The 13540-nt window shown below is 42.7% G+C and overlaps 1 protein-coding gene and 1 pseudogene across 7 annotated transcripts in view; both read left to right on the plus strand.

Annotated features, from left to right (window-relative positions):
* Nucleotides 1-2536: 2536 nt before the first annotated feature.
* The window catches only part of NUMB (NUMB endocytic adaptor protein), an 86535-nt gene continuing 75531 nt past the window's right edge, over nt 2537-13540 (plus strand). For 5 of the 7 annotated variants that reach the window (XM_060175508.1, XM_060175513.1, XM_060175512.1 and 2 more), the window contains exon 1: nt 2537-2664. The gene's annotated coding sequence lies outside the window, so the exon portion shown is untranslated. The remainder of the gene's footprint in view (nt 2665-13540) is intronic. The other 2 variants (XM_060175509.1, XM_060175510.1) reach the window with 2 other exon arrangements.
* Nucleotides 2538-13540, plus strand: part of LOC132533498 (large ribosomal subunit protein uL11-like) — a 29346-nt pseudogene continuing 18343 nt past the window's right edge.

A 13540-nucleotide genomic window follows, 5' to 3' on the forward strand; every position in this document is an offset into this window, starting at 1 on the left:
TACTATTGTTATTGATGTCGTCATTGTTAGATAAGACAGAAAAATGGAGAGAGGAGAGGTAGACGGGGGAGAGAGATAGACACCTGCAGACCTGCTTCACTGCCTGTGAAGCAACTCCCCTGCAGGTGGGGAGCCGGGGGCTTGAACCGGAATCCTTACACCGGTCCTTGTGCTTCGTGCCACGTGTGCTTAACCAACTCCCTGTGCAGAGTGTTAAAAGAGTTGCTAACTGATTTGGAAAATCAGATTTTCCAGTTCAGTTCACTTGTGTCAGTTTTTATTTGTAGCTGTGATGGTCATGGTATTTCTATATACATGGGATTTCTATATACAGACAAAAATGTTTCCTCAAAAAATGTGAATTGTAGGATGTGTGATCATTTCTATATTAAGATGTATTGTTTAAAAATTACTTCTCTTCTTCACATTAGGCATTAAAAAAGCTTAACTGTAAAGTGGGCAGGGTAGAGAGCATAATGGTTATGCAAAGAGATCTTACACCTGAGGCTTCAAAGTCCCAGGTTCAGTCCCCTGCACCATCATAAACCAGAGTTGAGCAGTGCCCTGGTGTTCAAAAAAAAAGCTTGTCAGTCACGTTACCCATGTACATTTTCAAATGTGGCTACATCAGAAAGCTTTTGTTTTAGTGGGTTTTTAAATTTTTTAAAATATTTATTTTTCCCTTTTGTTGCCCTTGTTTTTCTTTTTCTTTCTTTTTTTTTTACTGTTGTAATTGTTGTTGTTATTGATGTCATTGTTAGATAGGACAGAGAAATGAAGAGAGGAGGGGAAGGCAGAGGGGAGGAGAGAGAGACACCTGCAGATCTTCTTCAGCGCCTGTGAAGCGACTTCCCTGCAGGTGGGGAGCCGGGGTCATGCCACATGCGCTTAACTCGTGCACTACTGCCCGACTCCCTTAGTGGGGTTTTGGGGAGGAACCTGTATTAGAAATTTATGTTGCCTTTTCAGGAAGATATAGGAAGTCCATGTTGACCTCCCTTATAGGTGCTTGTTCTTTTTATTTTTCTGTTGATGTTGTGGATTAAACCTTCCAACTCTGGGGAGTTGGGTGGTAGTGCAGTGGGTTAAGTGCATGTGGCGTGAAGCACAAGGATCCTGGTTCAAGCCCCTGGCTCCCCACCTGCGGGGGAGGGGGGTCACTTCACAGGCGGTGAAGCAGGTCTGCAGGTGTCTTTTTCTCCCCCTCTCTTCTCTCTCCATTTCTGTCTGTCCTATCCAACAACGACGACACCAATAAGAAAACAAAGGCAACAAAAGTAGGGGGAAAGAACTGATTAAAAAACAACCTTTCAGCTCTCCCTCCCTCCCTTCCTTCCTTCCTTCCTTCCTTCCATTTCTTTCCTTTCCTTTCCTCTTTTCTTTCTTTCTTTTTCTCTTTTTTTCTTTTTACCAGATTACTGCTCAGCTCTGGTTTATGGTGGTGTGTGGGATTGAACCTGGGACTTTGGAGCCTCAGACATGAGTGTCTTTGCAGAACCATTATGCTGTCTTCTCCGGCCATACCTGCCAACTCTGGGACATCAGGCATGAATGTTTGGTGTGTCACCTCTGCATTAACAGGCCTGGTGTCTGTACAATGAATCTACAACTCTTGGTGTCCATCCCCCCACCCCAATTATTTACTTATCTTTATTCGATAGGACAGAGAGAATTTGAGAGGGGATCAGGAGATAGAAGATCATACTCCATGAATAGCTCAAGTCATTCTGAGAAAGAAGGGAAGACAGTGTAGGCACCGCCCTCTCAGCTTGAGTTTATAAAGCAGTGGCAGATACATCACCGTGGTCTCGGAATAAAAATGGACACGTGGGTCAGTGGAACAGAGTCTAGAGTCCAGCAATAAGCCCCCCCACACACAGCCACCTGCTGTATGACAGAGGGGCCAAAACCGTTCAGTAGGGGTAAAGGTCTCCTCAACAGCTGGTGCTGGGACAACTGGGCAGCCACAGGCAGAACAGTGAAACTAGACTTGACCACCACTCACCACCAAGCACCAAAATCAAGTCAAAATGGACCAAAGACCTGAATGCTAGGTCAGAAACTGAAATTTATAGAAGAAAGTATTGGTGAAACTTTGCAGAATCTTCATGTTAGTGATGTCTATGCTTGAATCTTCAAGCAGATGAGCGTGGACTACACGACACATCAGATTTGAAGCTTCACAGCAAATGCAGACAGACTCACAGGGATGACCAAGCAACCCAGAAACGGGAGAAGATACTTGCACATCACGCCTTCTTTCCACTTGTCTTCTGGAAGATGTCCAAACCAAGTTTGTTTAGTGGATTGGCCTTCTCCCCCAGCGCCGCCCCCTTTCTTATCAGTTTATTCAGAACAAGACTGTTGCATTGTTTGTGGTGCTATCTACAATCATTCCCTTTTACTGTGTGTTTCTGGGCCTCGTGTGTACTATTCTGCCACTCCCAGGCTGATATTGTCCTTCTCTTTTACTCAAAGATTGGATCAGTAACTGAAAAGATCTCTATATTTAGCATTTTATTTCCTTGAAAAATTCCAGACTTGGGCTGTAAGCAACTACTTTTGGGAAGAGGACCAGTGCAGCTGCAGTTGCAACCCAAGGTCTCGGCCACACCTGAAGGTGGAATATCGGTGGGCCAGCGACCCTCAGATACCTCAAGACAGGTGAGTGCAAAGTATCCTGGGAGAGGATAAAATGCATTCTTGACTGTAAAATATATGTCAGAATCACAGTGGTGAATTTAGGGTGATTTTTTTTTTCTTTTGTGCATTTTCCAAATTATATTCATTTATTCTTAGAGAGCCAGACAGACCACAGCACCGAAGCTTCCTTCACTGGTGTGGGGGCTGGGCTCAAACCCTGGGATGCAGGCATGACAAAGCAGTGCACTCACTGTCCAAGTGAGCCATTTCGCTGGCTTCCAACTTTTATTTTATCTTCTATTACTTTGTTTAATTTTACCAGGACACTGCTCAGCTTTGGATTATGGTAGGGCAGAGGATTGGACCTGGGACATCGTAGCCTCAGGCATGAGAGTCTTTCTGCATAGCCATTATACGCTACCCCCCCACACACTTTTATTTATAAGTTACATACTACAGTTGAATATTGGTGCAGAACAAACCACCCTAAACTTAATGGTTTAAAGCATACTGATGATTAGTGTGCTCATGCATCTGCATTTTGAGCTCACTTGGTGGGCCAGCTAGTCTTGGCTAGCCTGTGCTGTGACGTGGAATGGCTGAAGGGTGGGGACTAGGAATTGGGCTTATTGAAGACTTGCCTGCTTATGCCTGTGTCTGGTGGTTAATGAAGGTATGGGACGTGAGCATCTCTGGATTTTCATGTCTGGCGGTGCTGAAAACGGTCTCCTGTGGATAGCAAGGGATGACTGACAGAAGTTAAGGTGTTGGGGCATCAGAAGTTGTATGAGATCACTATGCGGGGTTCATGCCCCAACTGCATTGTGCAAGGACCTGGATTTAAGCCTCCCGTCCCCACGTGCGGGGGGTGGGGGGGAGCTTAACAAGCGGGGAAGCAGTGCTGCAGGTGTCTCTCTCACACCCCTCTCAATTTCTGGCTGTCTCTATCCAGTAAATAAGTAAAGATAATTAAAAAAAAATTTAAAATAAAAACTCTGTTCCTAAGCAGTAGTAACAAACAACCTTGTGTTCCCAGTCCTTGCTTAGCCTGCCGCCCTAGTGGGTTCCCCACATCCTGGGGCCCCACGGAGGGACAGGCAGGCCACCCAACTACAAATACCAAAACAGACAAGTTTATTGGGTTCAGACTACAAGTCATGGGGCTTAAAGACCTCTGTGAGCTTGTCAGTTTTCTTCTCTGCTTCGCTTTTGGCCTGTTCTGAAATCTTATACGCTGTTTTTTCTTCTGGTAAAGCATCCTGGCCTTTTCCTTTCTTTTGTCCTCCAAGGAGGCTGTTACTACCTAGTACTTCCAGCCCACCTCATGACACAGGCGCCTCAGAATGGCCAGCCTTCTCATAGACGTCAGATGCACAGCATTGAAGGCAGCCGGCACTGCTAGCTTTCTCTTGTCATAGGGAGACAAAATGAAAAGACTTATCATTGGCTATGCTTTTCCGGCCTTTAAATATTATTGCACATGCAAATTCATATGTATACAAATATATATTAATAGAACTGTGTATACAATTTCATAACTTGCATTTTTTCATTTAAACAATTTCTACCCTATTCCCATGTTGGCAGACTTGCTGTATCACCTTGTAATAGGTGCATGTTAACCCATTTCATGGCTCTTAAGTTATCTAATCTATTTTGAGGCATTTATATTATTTTGTTTGTTTCATTTACTATACTTGGTGCAGCTTGTCAGTCAAGCCTATACTTTGATTAGAGGGAGTCGGGCAATATTGCAGCGGGTTAAGTGTAGTTGCTGAAAGCACAAGGACCAGTGTAAGGATCCCGGTTCAAGCCTCCGGCTCCCCACCTGCAGGGGAGTCGCTTCACAAGCGGTGAAGCAGGTCTGCAGGTGTCTGTCTCTCTCTCCCCTTCTCCGTCTTCCCCTCCTCTCTTCATTTCTCTCTGTCCTATCCAACAACAATGACATCAGTAACAACAACAATAATAACTACAACAATAGTGAAAAAACTAGGGCAACAAAAGGGAAAATAAATAAATATAAAAGAAATTTAAAAAAATACTTTGATTAGAAAAGCTAGAGGGGTGGTCTGGGAAGTGGCGTAGTGGATAAAGCACTGGACTCTCAAGCAGGAGGTCCTGATTTCAATCCCCGGCAGCACATGTGCCAGAGTGCTGTCTGGTTCTTTCTCTCTCTCCTCCTATCTTTCTCATTAATAAATAAATAAAATCTTTAAAAAAACAAAGCTAGAGGGATTACATTCTTGCTTCCTTTGTGAAACTCAGTTTATAGAAATTTGCATGTAGTTACGATCTACTTCCTTTCATTTTTGTTGTTGCAGTCTGTTTTCTGCCTGGGTTATAGAGCAGATATTAACACTTCATTTTATAAAGACAACATCTAGCTGCTGATGCTTTAGGACTTAGTTAAGAGATTTTCCACTTGGCCATGGAGACTCTCTCCTTTCACTTTGGCAAGACCAGGATGAAAGAATAGTGCAAGTGTGAAATGTAGGGCTACATTAACTATCACTGCTCTTTCAGTAAAGATAATACTATATTTTAATTTTAGGGAAACTTTTTTTTTCTTTCTCCTCCACTGCTCACTTAGCTCTGGTTTATGTGATGTTGGGGATTGAACCTGGGGCATTCAGTGCCTCAAGAATGAAAGTCTTTCTGCATAACCATTACGCTATCTCTCCAGCCTTGAAATTCTTAAATGGATAAATTCACTTTATTTTTATAATGTTAATCATTTTAATTGTAGACCGTTGAAAAAGTAAAACCATAAAGGTTTTTTTTTTTTTTTTTGTACAAAGATAGCTGTTACTACTTTTTGCCTTATCATTTTATTTTATTTTTTTAATTTCTTTATTGGGGAATTAATGTTTTACATTCGACAGTAAATACAATACTTTGTACATGCATAGCATTTCCCAGTTTTCCATATAACAATACAACCCCCACTAGGTCCTCTGCCATCTCATTTTAGATGTTCTTGTAAGTGGTGTGTTTGAGCCAGCTAGCTCTGATACCCAAGCTGACAATTACACAAGCCTAATTCAACGATAGCTTGATACTAGCTGTGGTAGTCGTAATATAAAGCAGAGCTTACCCTCCCTGCCTAGTTTATCTTAGAGCAAATTTGCTAGCACACAACTGCATATACACACAAAATCAATAAAAACATACCTACTTCAGTCACATTAGGAAAGCCACTATCTAGATCACTGGTTCTTACTTAGTGTTTTCCTTGGACCCAACAGCATCAGTGTTGCTTGCAGATTTCTCAGAAGTACAAAAATTTTACCTCCACTCAGACCATCAAAATCATAAAATCTTCTATTGGAACCTAGAAATCAATTATCTTATAAACTCTGTAGGTGGTTTTGATGCATGCCACAGCTTGAGAACCACTAATATTGATGTAAATTATCTGGTTGGTCTGATAATAGTCATATAATAAATTCCTAGAAATGTGTTCCTTTAAAAGTCTTTAGAAATGAAAGGCTATAAACTGAGTAGGAGTTGTGGTGGCAGCCTTTTTGATGATCTTTTGCTGTAATCTTGCTGAAGGGATGGTTGGGGCTATGATAGAATTAGGTTTCTACATTTTTGTCCTGCTTTCCATCTTACTGCATTTCAGCCACCAAGTGACAGATGATGCTAGGATTTCATCCTGACTTCCCTGGGCAGATGACCTCACCAATGTGTCCTGAAGTCTCACCTCTCCAGAGCCCTGCCCCAACATAGAAAGATAGAAATAGGCTGGGGGGTATGGATCCACTTGCCAATGACCATGTCCAGTGGAGAAGCAATTACAGAAGCCAGAATTCCTACCTCTGTACCCCAGAAGAATTTTAGTCCATACTTCCAGAGGGGTAAACGACAGGGGAAGTAAAGCCATAGGTCTCTGTACTCCCATCCAACCAGGATCTGAAGCATTTGTCACCAGGAACCTTTTTTTTAAAAAAAATATTTATTAATTTATTCCCTTTTGTTGTCCTGTTTGTTGTAATTATTGTTGTTGTTATTGATGTCGTCGTTGTTGTTGGATAGGATAGAGAGAAATGGAGAGAGGAGGGGAAGACAGGGAGAGAAAGATAGACATCTGCAGACCTGTTTCAATGCTTGTGAAGTGGCTCCCCTGCAAGTGGGGAACCGGGGGCTCGAACCGTAACACCGTGTGCGCTTAACCCACTGCGCTACCACCTGTCTCCCCAGGAATCTTGTTTTTATACCATCAATGAAAGGAAAGCAAATCTGGAAATCACTAGAGGAAGCCAGGCACTGTTGCTCTTCTCTACTGATAGAGAAAAAAGGAAAGACACTTGGAAGTAGTCATAGGTCTAGGGGTGAATCAGAAAGGAAGTGAAAGCAGGACCTTTGAAAAATGGGGGAAATATAAGCATACAGAGATACAGATAGTGACACAGTCAGCCCGTATCGGTGACCTTGGGAGAACCACTGCAGTTTCCAGTGGAGGGGATGGGACACAGAACGCCAGTGGGAACTGTATGGAATTATATACCCCTATTACAATACAATTTTGTAAATCAATATTAAATCACTAACGAAAAGAAGAATTAGGTTTCTGTGGTAACAGATCCTGGGTGCAGATTTCAGAAGTTTCACCTAGCAGCAGAGTTAGATGGGGAGTGAGGCATTAGTACTGACTCTAGGAAGACAGACAGATCTGACTTCACCAGTCTACACCTGACTGCTAGCAAACAAATCTAACCCTTTCAGCTTTTAAGGGCACTGTCTACCCTGCTCCTTTGCCTGCCCACACAGCCTGCCAGATTCTGTTCTCTGCCCGCCCAACTAGAGTTGAAAGCTTCCTTTTAGACTCAAACCCACAGTGATGGCAGCCTAGTGACTACTGAGCTGTTCTCATATCAGCCTCCTGGTCACAGCTTCAGTGCTGTATCCTCTGTCAAGCACTTGTGACAGCGAACTGCTGCTGCCATGCAGGCTAGCTCAGGTGCAGAGCCCTAGCTCAGGTCTGCATGGAGCAGCAGACATAAGGAGAAGACAGCAAATTACCCACACTGGTGAGTTAAGAGAAGAACTTGCACAAAACTGCATATTCTGTGGGTAAACTTCCTAAAGACGCCAGCAGTTCTAAAGATGGTCCTTGAAGTGAGAATCTCAATGAAGAAAATGTTAACCAAGAAAAAGTAGAAGACATAGGATGAGTATTAATACGAATCATGAAAAGGGGGTCCAGGGAGGCGGCACTGTGGACAAGGCGTTGGACTCAAGCATGAGGTCCCGGGTTTTCTTCCCCATATCTTGTATGTCCGAATAATACTCCAGCTCTCTCTTGTGAATAACAATCTTTTATGAACAACCATAAATCATAGCGAAAGAATACTGACCTTGAGGGAGTCAGGTGACAACGCAGAGGATCAAAGCTCACGTGGCGCAAAGTGCAAGGACCGGTTGAAGGATCCCAGTTCAAGCCCCCAGATCCCCACCTGCAGGGGAGTCGCTTCACAAGCGGTGAAGCAGGTCTGCAGGTGTCTATCTTTCTCTCCCCCTCTCTGCCTTTTCCTCTCTCCATTTCTCTCTGTCCTATCCAACAACGATAACTACAACAATAAAAAACACAAGGGCAACAAAAGGGAATAAATAAATTAATTAAAAAGTACTGACCTTAAAAAATACAATAAAAGTAACCAGTAAAAAGGGAAGAGCTAAAACAAATGTATTAGATAATAATGTAATAGATACTTATGAGGCTTATGGGACAACTTGAAGAGAAATATTCCCGTGTTGGGGGGGCCACAGGGAGAAGAGCGTTCAGAGATGGAGCAGTGGATAAAGCATTGGATGCTAAAATATACTAAAATATACAAGCATTGTACTATCATACTAATTTTTAATGCAGTATCATTTAATAACCAAGATGTGGAAATAACAAGTGTCCATGACTAGATGAATGAACAGAGAAATTGTGTTGTGTAATCACACCTTGATTGACACAAAGCACATTTTGAGAAACTTATGAGGCTATGGGACGTGATGTTAGCTGAGTTCGTTATTGTGTGACTATCAGAGTGTAATAGTCATGTTGATGGTCTAGTCTACACAGTTAATTAGGCCTGTTGGGTCACCTTCATATATGTGATCTGTTGTTGGTCACAAGGCTATTTGCTGCATGACCACACACAGACTAGGATATATTTGACCATCAAAAAGAATAAAATCTTGTGTGATGCTAAATGAAATGAGTCAGAGAAGAAGACAAGTACTGAAAGATCACTTTTATATGCCGACTGTAAAATAGCAAACTCATCGATAAGCAGGACTGACTGGTGAGTGTTTGAGGCAGGTGGTGATGAAGTGTGGGAGAAATGGATGAAGTGGAGGTCACAACTGCAGCTTATCTTCAATTCTAGCCAACCTCCTACTTTTCCACCACACGAGAGGATAGCTCCAAATCCTGACTGGTTTGACCATTTCATTTGCCTTAGAATGCCATAAAGATCTTCTTCTAACAAATTGTACAGTTTCCCTTCTGTGTGTCTATCCTCCACTGCCCTCACTTATAAGCTTTCTCACCAAGGTAGTGGAACTATTAATTAACAGCATAGCCCCTACCCTCATGTAAACAGAAATTTAGAGGTCAGAGAACTATTTAGGATGGCACCACCCATCCCGGGTAATGTAGAGCTGCCCTTAGCTAATTGTGAGACCATATGGAATGGCAGTACATCTAAGAGGCAGTTTACTACCTTAGCAAAATATGGGTATGGTTTCTGATCTTAGAGAGCAAAATGGCTTTATTAGAGGAAATGCCACATCTCATTCATGCCTTTAGACAAGGAAATACAAAGGCCTGCTTTTAGGAACATTGCTACTGATAGTGCCAATATTTTAGGAGGAGGGAAAAGATGCCAGCAAAAATTTGTGACACCGTTTGGCTTATATAGCCAACAGGCCTGGAAGTACTTTATTTAATAAAGGCTTTTATTAGGTTAGGAGCTAGAGTTTACAAGTAGTGCTGAAAAGGATAATATAGGCAGTTTGCCATTTTTTTTTTTTGGACCTGATTAGTGGCACTCAGTGTTTTCTCATTTTGATTTTTTTAATTTTTTATTAAAGAGCAGTCTCACATACTAAAATTGGCCGTAACTCTTAACCTTTATCCTTCAATAACTTTTTTTTTGCCTGTAGGGTTATCGCTGGCGCTCGGTGCCAGCACTACAGATCCACTGCTGCTGGTGGCCATTTTTTTTTCATTTTATTGGCTAGGACAGAGAATTGAGAGGGGGGAGAGAGAGACATTTGCAGACCTGCTTTGCCACTTGTGAAGCGTCTCCACTGCAGGTGGGGAGCTGGGGCCTCAGACGTGGGTGCTTAGTTTAGTACTATGTATGCTTAACAAGGTGTGCCAGCCCCTGGTCCCCAATACCTTTTTTCCCCTACAGTGAGTGCTGTGGACTCAAATCAAGCAGTTAATTTTAAGACATTAATAAATGCTTATACTTGTGATTGACTTAGTGTAAGATTGCTGAACTTTCGCATTATGCAGCCTTGAAATCTCCAGATAATTCAAACAGTCACTATTTTTTCCTTTTATCTACAGAGTTTATATTCCTGACCTGAATTGCTAGTTCTCGGAGTTACTGCTCTGGGAAAAAGAAAAAAAAAAAAAACTTTGGCGTTGAAATAATAGCTCCTTTATTCTTTGTTGTTTCATCTTACCTTTCACTTGAGTATGGCAGCTTGGATAGCTACTTAACTGTTGTCAAATCTCCTAACTTGTGTGTCTTTCAGTTTTCTTCTCTGCACAGCTGAGCTTTAAAAAAAAACTCTCATAATATTATTGTTAGGGTTACTATAACGCACAGTTCACATAGGCAGAGCACTGGTCAGCTCTGGCTTCTGGTGGTGCAGGGGATTGAATCTGAGACTTCTGGAGCCTCAGGCACAAGTCTCTTTGCATAACTATTATGCTACCTACCCTATCCCAACTGATAAATTCTTTTAACTGATGAATTCTTTACAATTTCTAAAAATATTTACAGATACTTAATGAGAGAGAAAATAGAATATCATTCTTGCACATAGGTGCCAGGAGTTGAATTGAGGGTCCCTCTCCCCCTCCCCTCCCCCTCCCCTCTCCCCCTCCCTCTCCCCCTCCCCTCTCCCCCTCCCTCTCCCCCTCCCCTCTCCTCCTCCCCTTCCCTCCCCCTCCCCTCTCCCCCTCCCCTCTCCCCCTCCCCTCTCCTCCTCCCCTCCCCTCCCCCTCCCCTCCCCCTCTCCCTCCCCAAACCCCTCCCCCTCCCCCCATGTGTGGGGCCTCACACATGGAATACTCCCCACCTACTGAACCACTTCTCATTACAAAGTAGCTTTTTGGGAGTCGGGCGGTGGCGCAGTGGGTTAAGCGCAGGTGGCGCAAAGCGCAGGGACCGGCGTAAGGATCCCGGTTCGAGCCCCTGGCTCCCCACCTGCAGGGGAGTCGCTTCACGGGCGGTGAAGCAGGTCTGCAGGTGTCTGTCTTTCTCTCCCCCTCTCTGTCTTCCCCTCCTCTCTCCATTTCTCTCTGTCCTATCCAACAACAAAGCAACGTCAACAATGGCAATAATAACCGCAACGAGGCTGCAACAACTAGGGCAACAAAAAGGGGGGAAAATGGCCTCCAGGAGCGGTGGATTCATGGTGCAGGCACCGAGCCCAGCAATAACCCTGGAGGAAAAAAAAAAAAAAGTAGTTTTTTTTTTTTTTTTTTTGATAGCCACCTGCATACATACCAAATCCAGTGCTTTATTCCCTCACACAATGCCATGAATTAGGATATGGCTTTGTGTATCTATTACTGAAGAGAAAACCGAGTCTGAGGTTGGTTTAAAAGTGGCCTACATTAGTGCAGAAAAGAGTTTGAATGTGGACATTTCAGCAAATACATTCTAGAGGCCCTCCTATGTGCTGGTACCTATTGTCAGTATCAAGAGTGAGAAAGGTTGTAGGATCGATTTTTACTCCACAAGAAATTGTCTTAGAAGAAGACTGACAGTGCAGGGTAATGACTGCGAGGATAAAACTATTGTGGGGAGGGCTTCAAAGACGGATGGGATCTTTGATGTCTGAGCAGACACTATTTTAAAAAATCCCTTTGATAAACACAAAAGCCTCACTCTACTTTCATGTTGAATGAAATTTCAAAACCAAATGACTGTTTCTAAAAGCAAGTTAAAGCAATGATAACTTTAGGATGACTTTTTACCCCCATATTTTTAACTTAACCCAGGGCCTCATGCATGTGTGCACAGCTAAGCCTCCTCCTTTAAATAATTTTTTTGGGGGAGGTTACACCCGGAAGGAGGAACCGGAGGGAGCCACTGAAGTGTTGTGCCACGCCTTTGCTCATCTAATAAGGTGGAAGGAGAAGATACATGTAAACAAAGGCCAGAGACATGATAGAATACTGAGTCATATAGTTTGAAGGGGCAGTTAGGTTTTAGAATGCGTTTTCTGATGCCAAGTTGAGCGTTCTGTTATATTGCAGCCATTTTGGAGATATAGTACAGGACGAAAGAACCATAGCAAAGAAGGTATGATAGCAAACTTAGCCAGGATACCATCGTCTGTTAAAAAAAAAAAAATTCCATTCTCCTTGCCAACAAGTTAATGGGGATTAGGGTGGAATTTCAAGTAAGTGAACGAATTCCAAGATGGATGGAATTCCTGATAAGTGGTAGTCCAGAGCTAAAACAGCTGTGTTCTTCCTAGGTGAGATAAGACCAAGAGTCAGAAAATAAGTTGTTTTGAGTTTGGTGTTTTGTCTTTAAGCAGGCTTTTTAAAATTTTTTGCCTCCAGGGTTATCATTGGGACTTGCTGCCATGCTACGTATCCCACTGCTCCTGGCAGCCATTTTTTATTATTATTTTTTTCCGTTTTTATTGGATAGGACAGAGAAGTGGAGAGAGGAGGGGAAGACAGAGGGGGAGAGAAAGATAGACACCTGCAGACCTTGTAAAGCAACCCCCCTGCAGGCAGGGAGTTGGGGCTCGAACCGGGATCCTTGCTGCTGGGCCTTGTGCTTTATACTATGTGCGCTGAACCCGCTGTGCCACTGCCTGACCCCCCAGCTTTTTTTTTTTCCTTCCCTATTCTTGAGGTAGTTTTCTTAAGATGACTATTGGTCTCAAAAATGATTTCGATTTTAGACACCTCTGTTTCTGTTTCCTGTAGATTTGAATTCTATTAGTGGGCTATTGCTAGCATACTAGCTTCAGAATGATTCCAGGTTCATAGAGATAGGCTAAGCCATCTTGTATGACTTTTCATAGTAAAACTAAATTCTGAGAATTTGAATTAAAACTGAACTATGGATAGAAGTTAAATGAACCAGCTAACAAATTAGCTATATCATAATCTTTGATCAGTCTATGTATAAATGAAAACTCTCATATTCCTTGGTGGCTTTTGTGGTCTTAAAATTCTCAGTGGGAATCGAGAGGTGGCGCAGCGGGTTAAGTGCAGGTGGCGCAAAGCGCAAGGACCAGCGTAAAGATCCTGGTTGGAGCCTCTGGCTCCCCACCTGCAGGGGAGTCTCTTCACAAGCACTGAAGCAGGTCTGCAGGTGTCTATCTTTCTCTCCCCCTCTCTGTCTTCCCCTCCTCTCTCCATTTCTCTGTCCTATCCAATAACGAGGACACCAATAACAACATAACTACAACAATAAAACAAGGGCAACAAAAGGGAATAAATAAATAAATAAATAATCTATCTCAGCTTCTTACTATCTTTGGCCGAATTTGTGACATTTGTCAAGGAGTAAGTACATTAAAAACATGAGTGTGGAGATAAGAACTTGTTCCTCTATCATGATGAGAATTTTTTTTCTTTATAACCATTGAATATTTTGACTTGCAGATATAATTTTTTTACTTGGATAAATTT

The sequence above is a fragment of the Erinaceus europaeus genome, chromosome 16 (assembly GCF_950295315.1).
Source record: "Erinaceus europaeus chromosome 16, mEriEur2.1, whole genome shotgun sequence".
Taxonomy (NCBI): Eukaryota; Metazoa; Chordata; class Mammalia; order Eulipotyphla; family Erinaceidae; genus Erinaceus; species Erinaceus europaeus.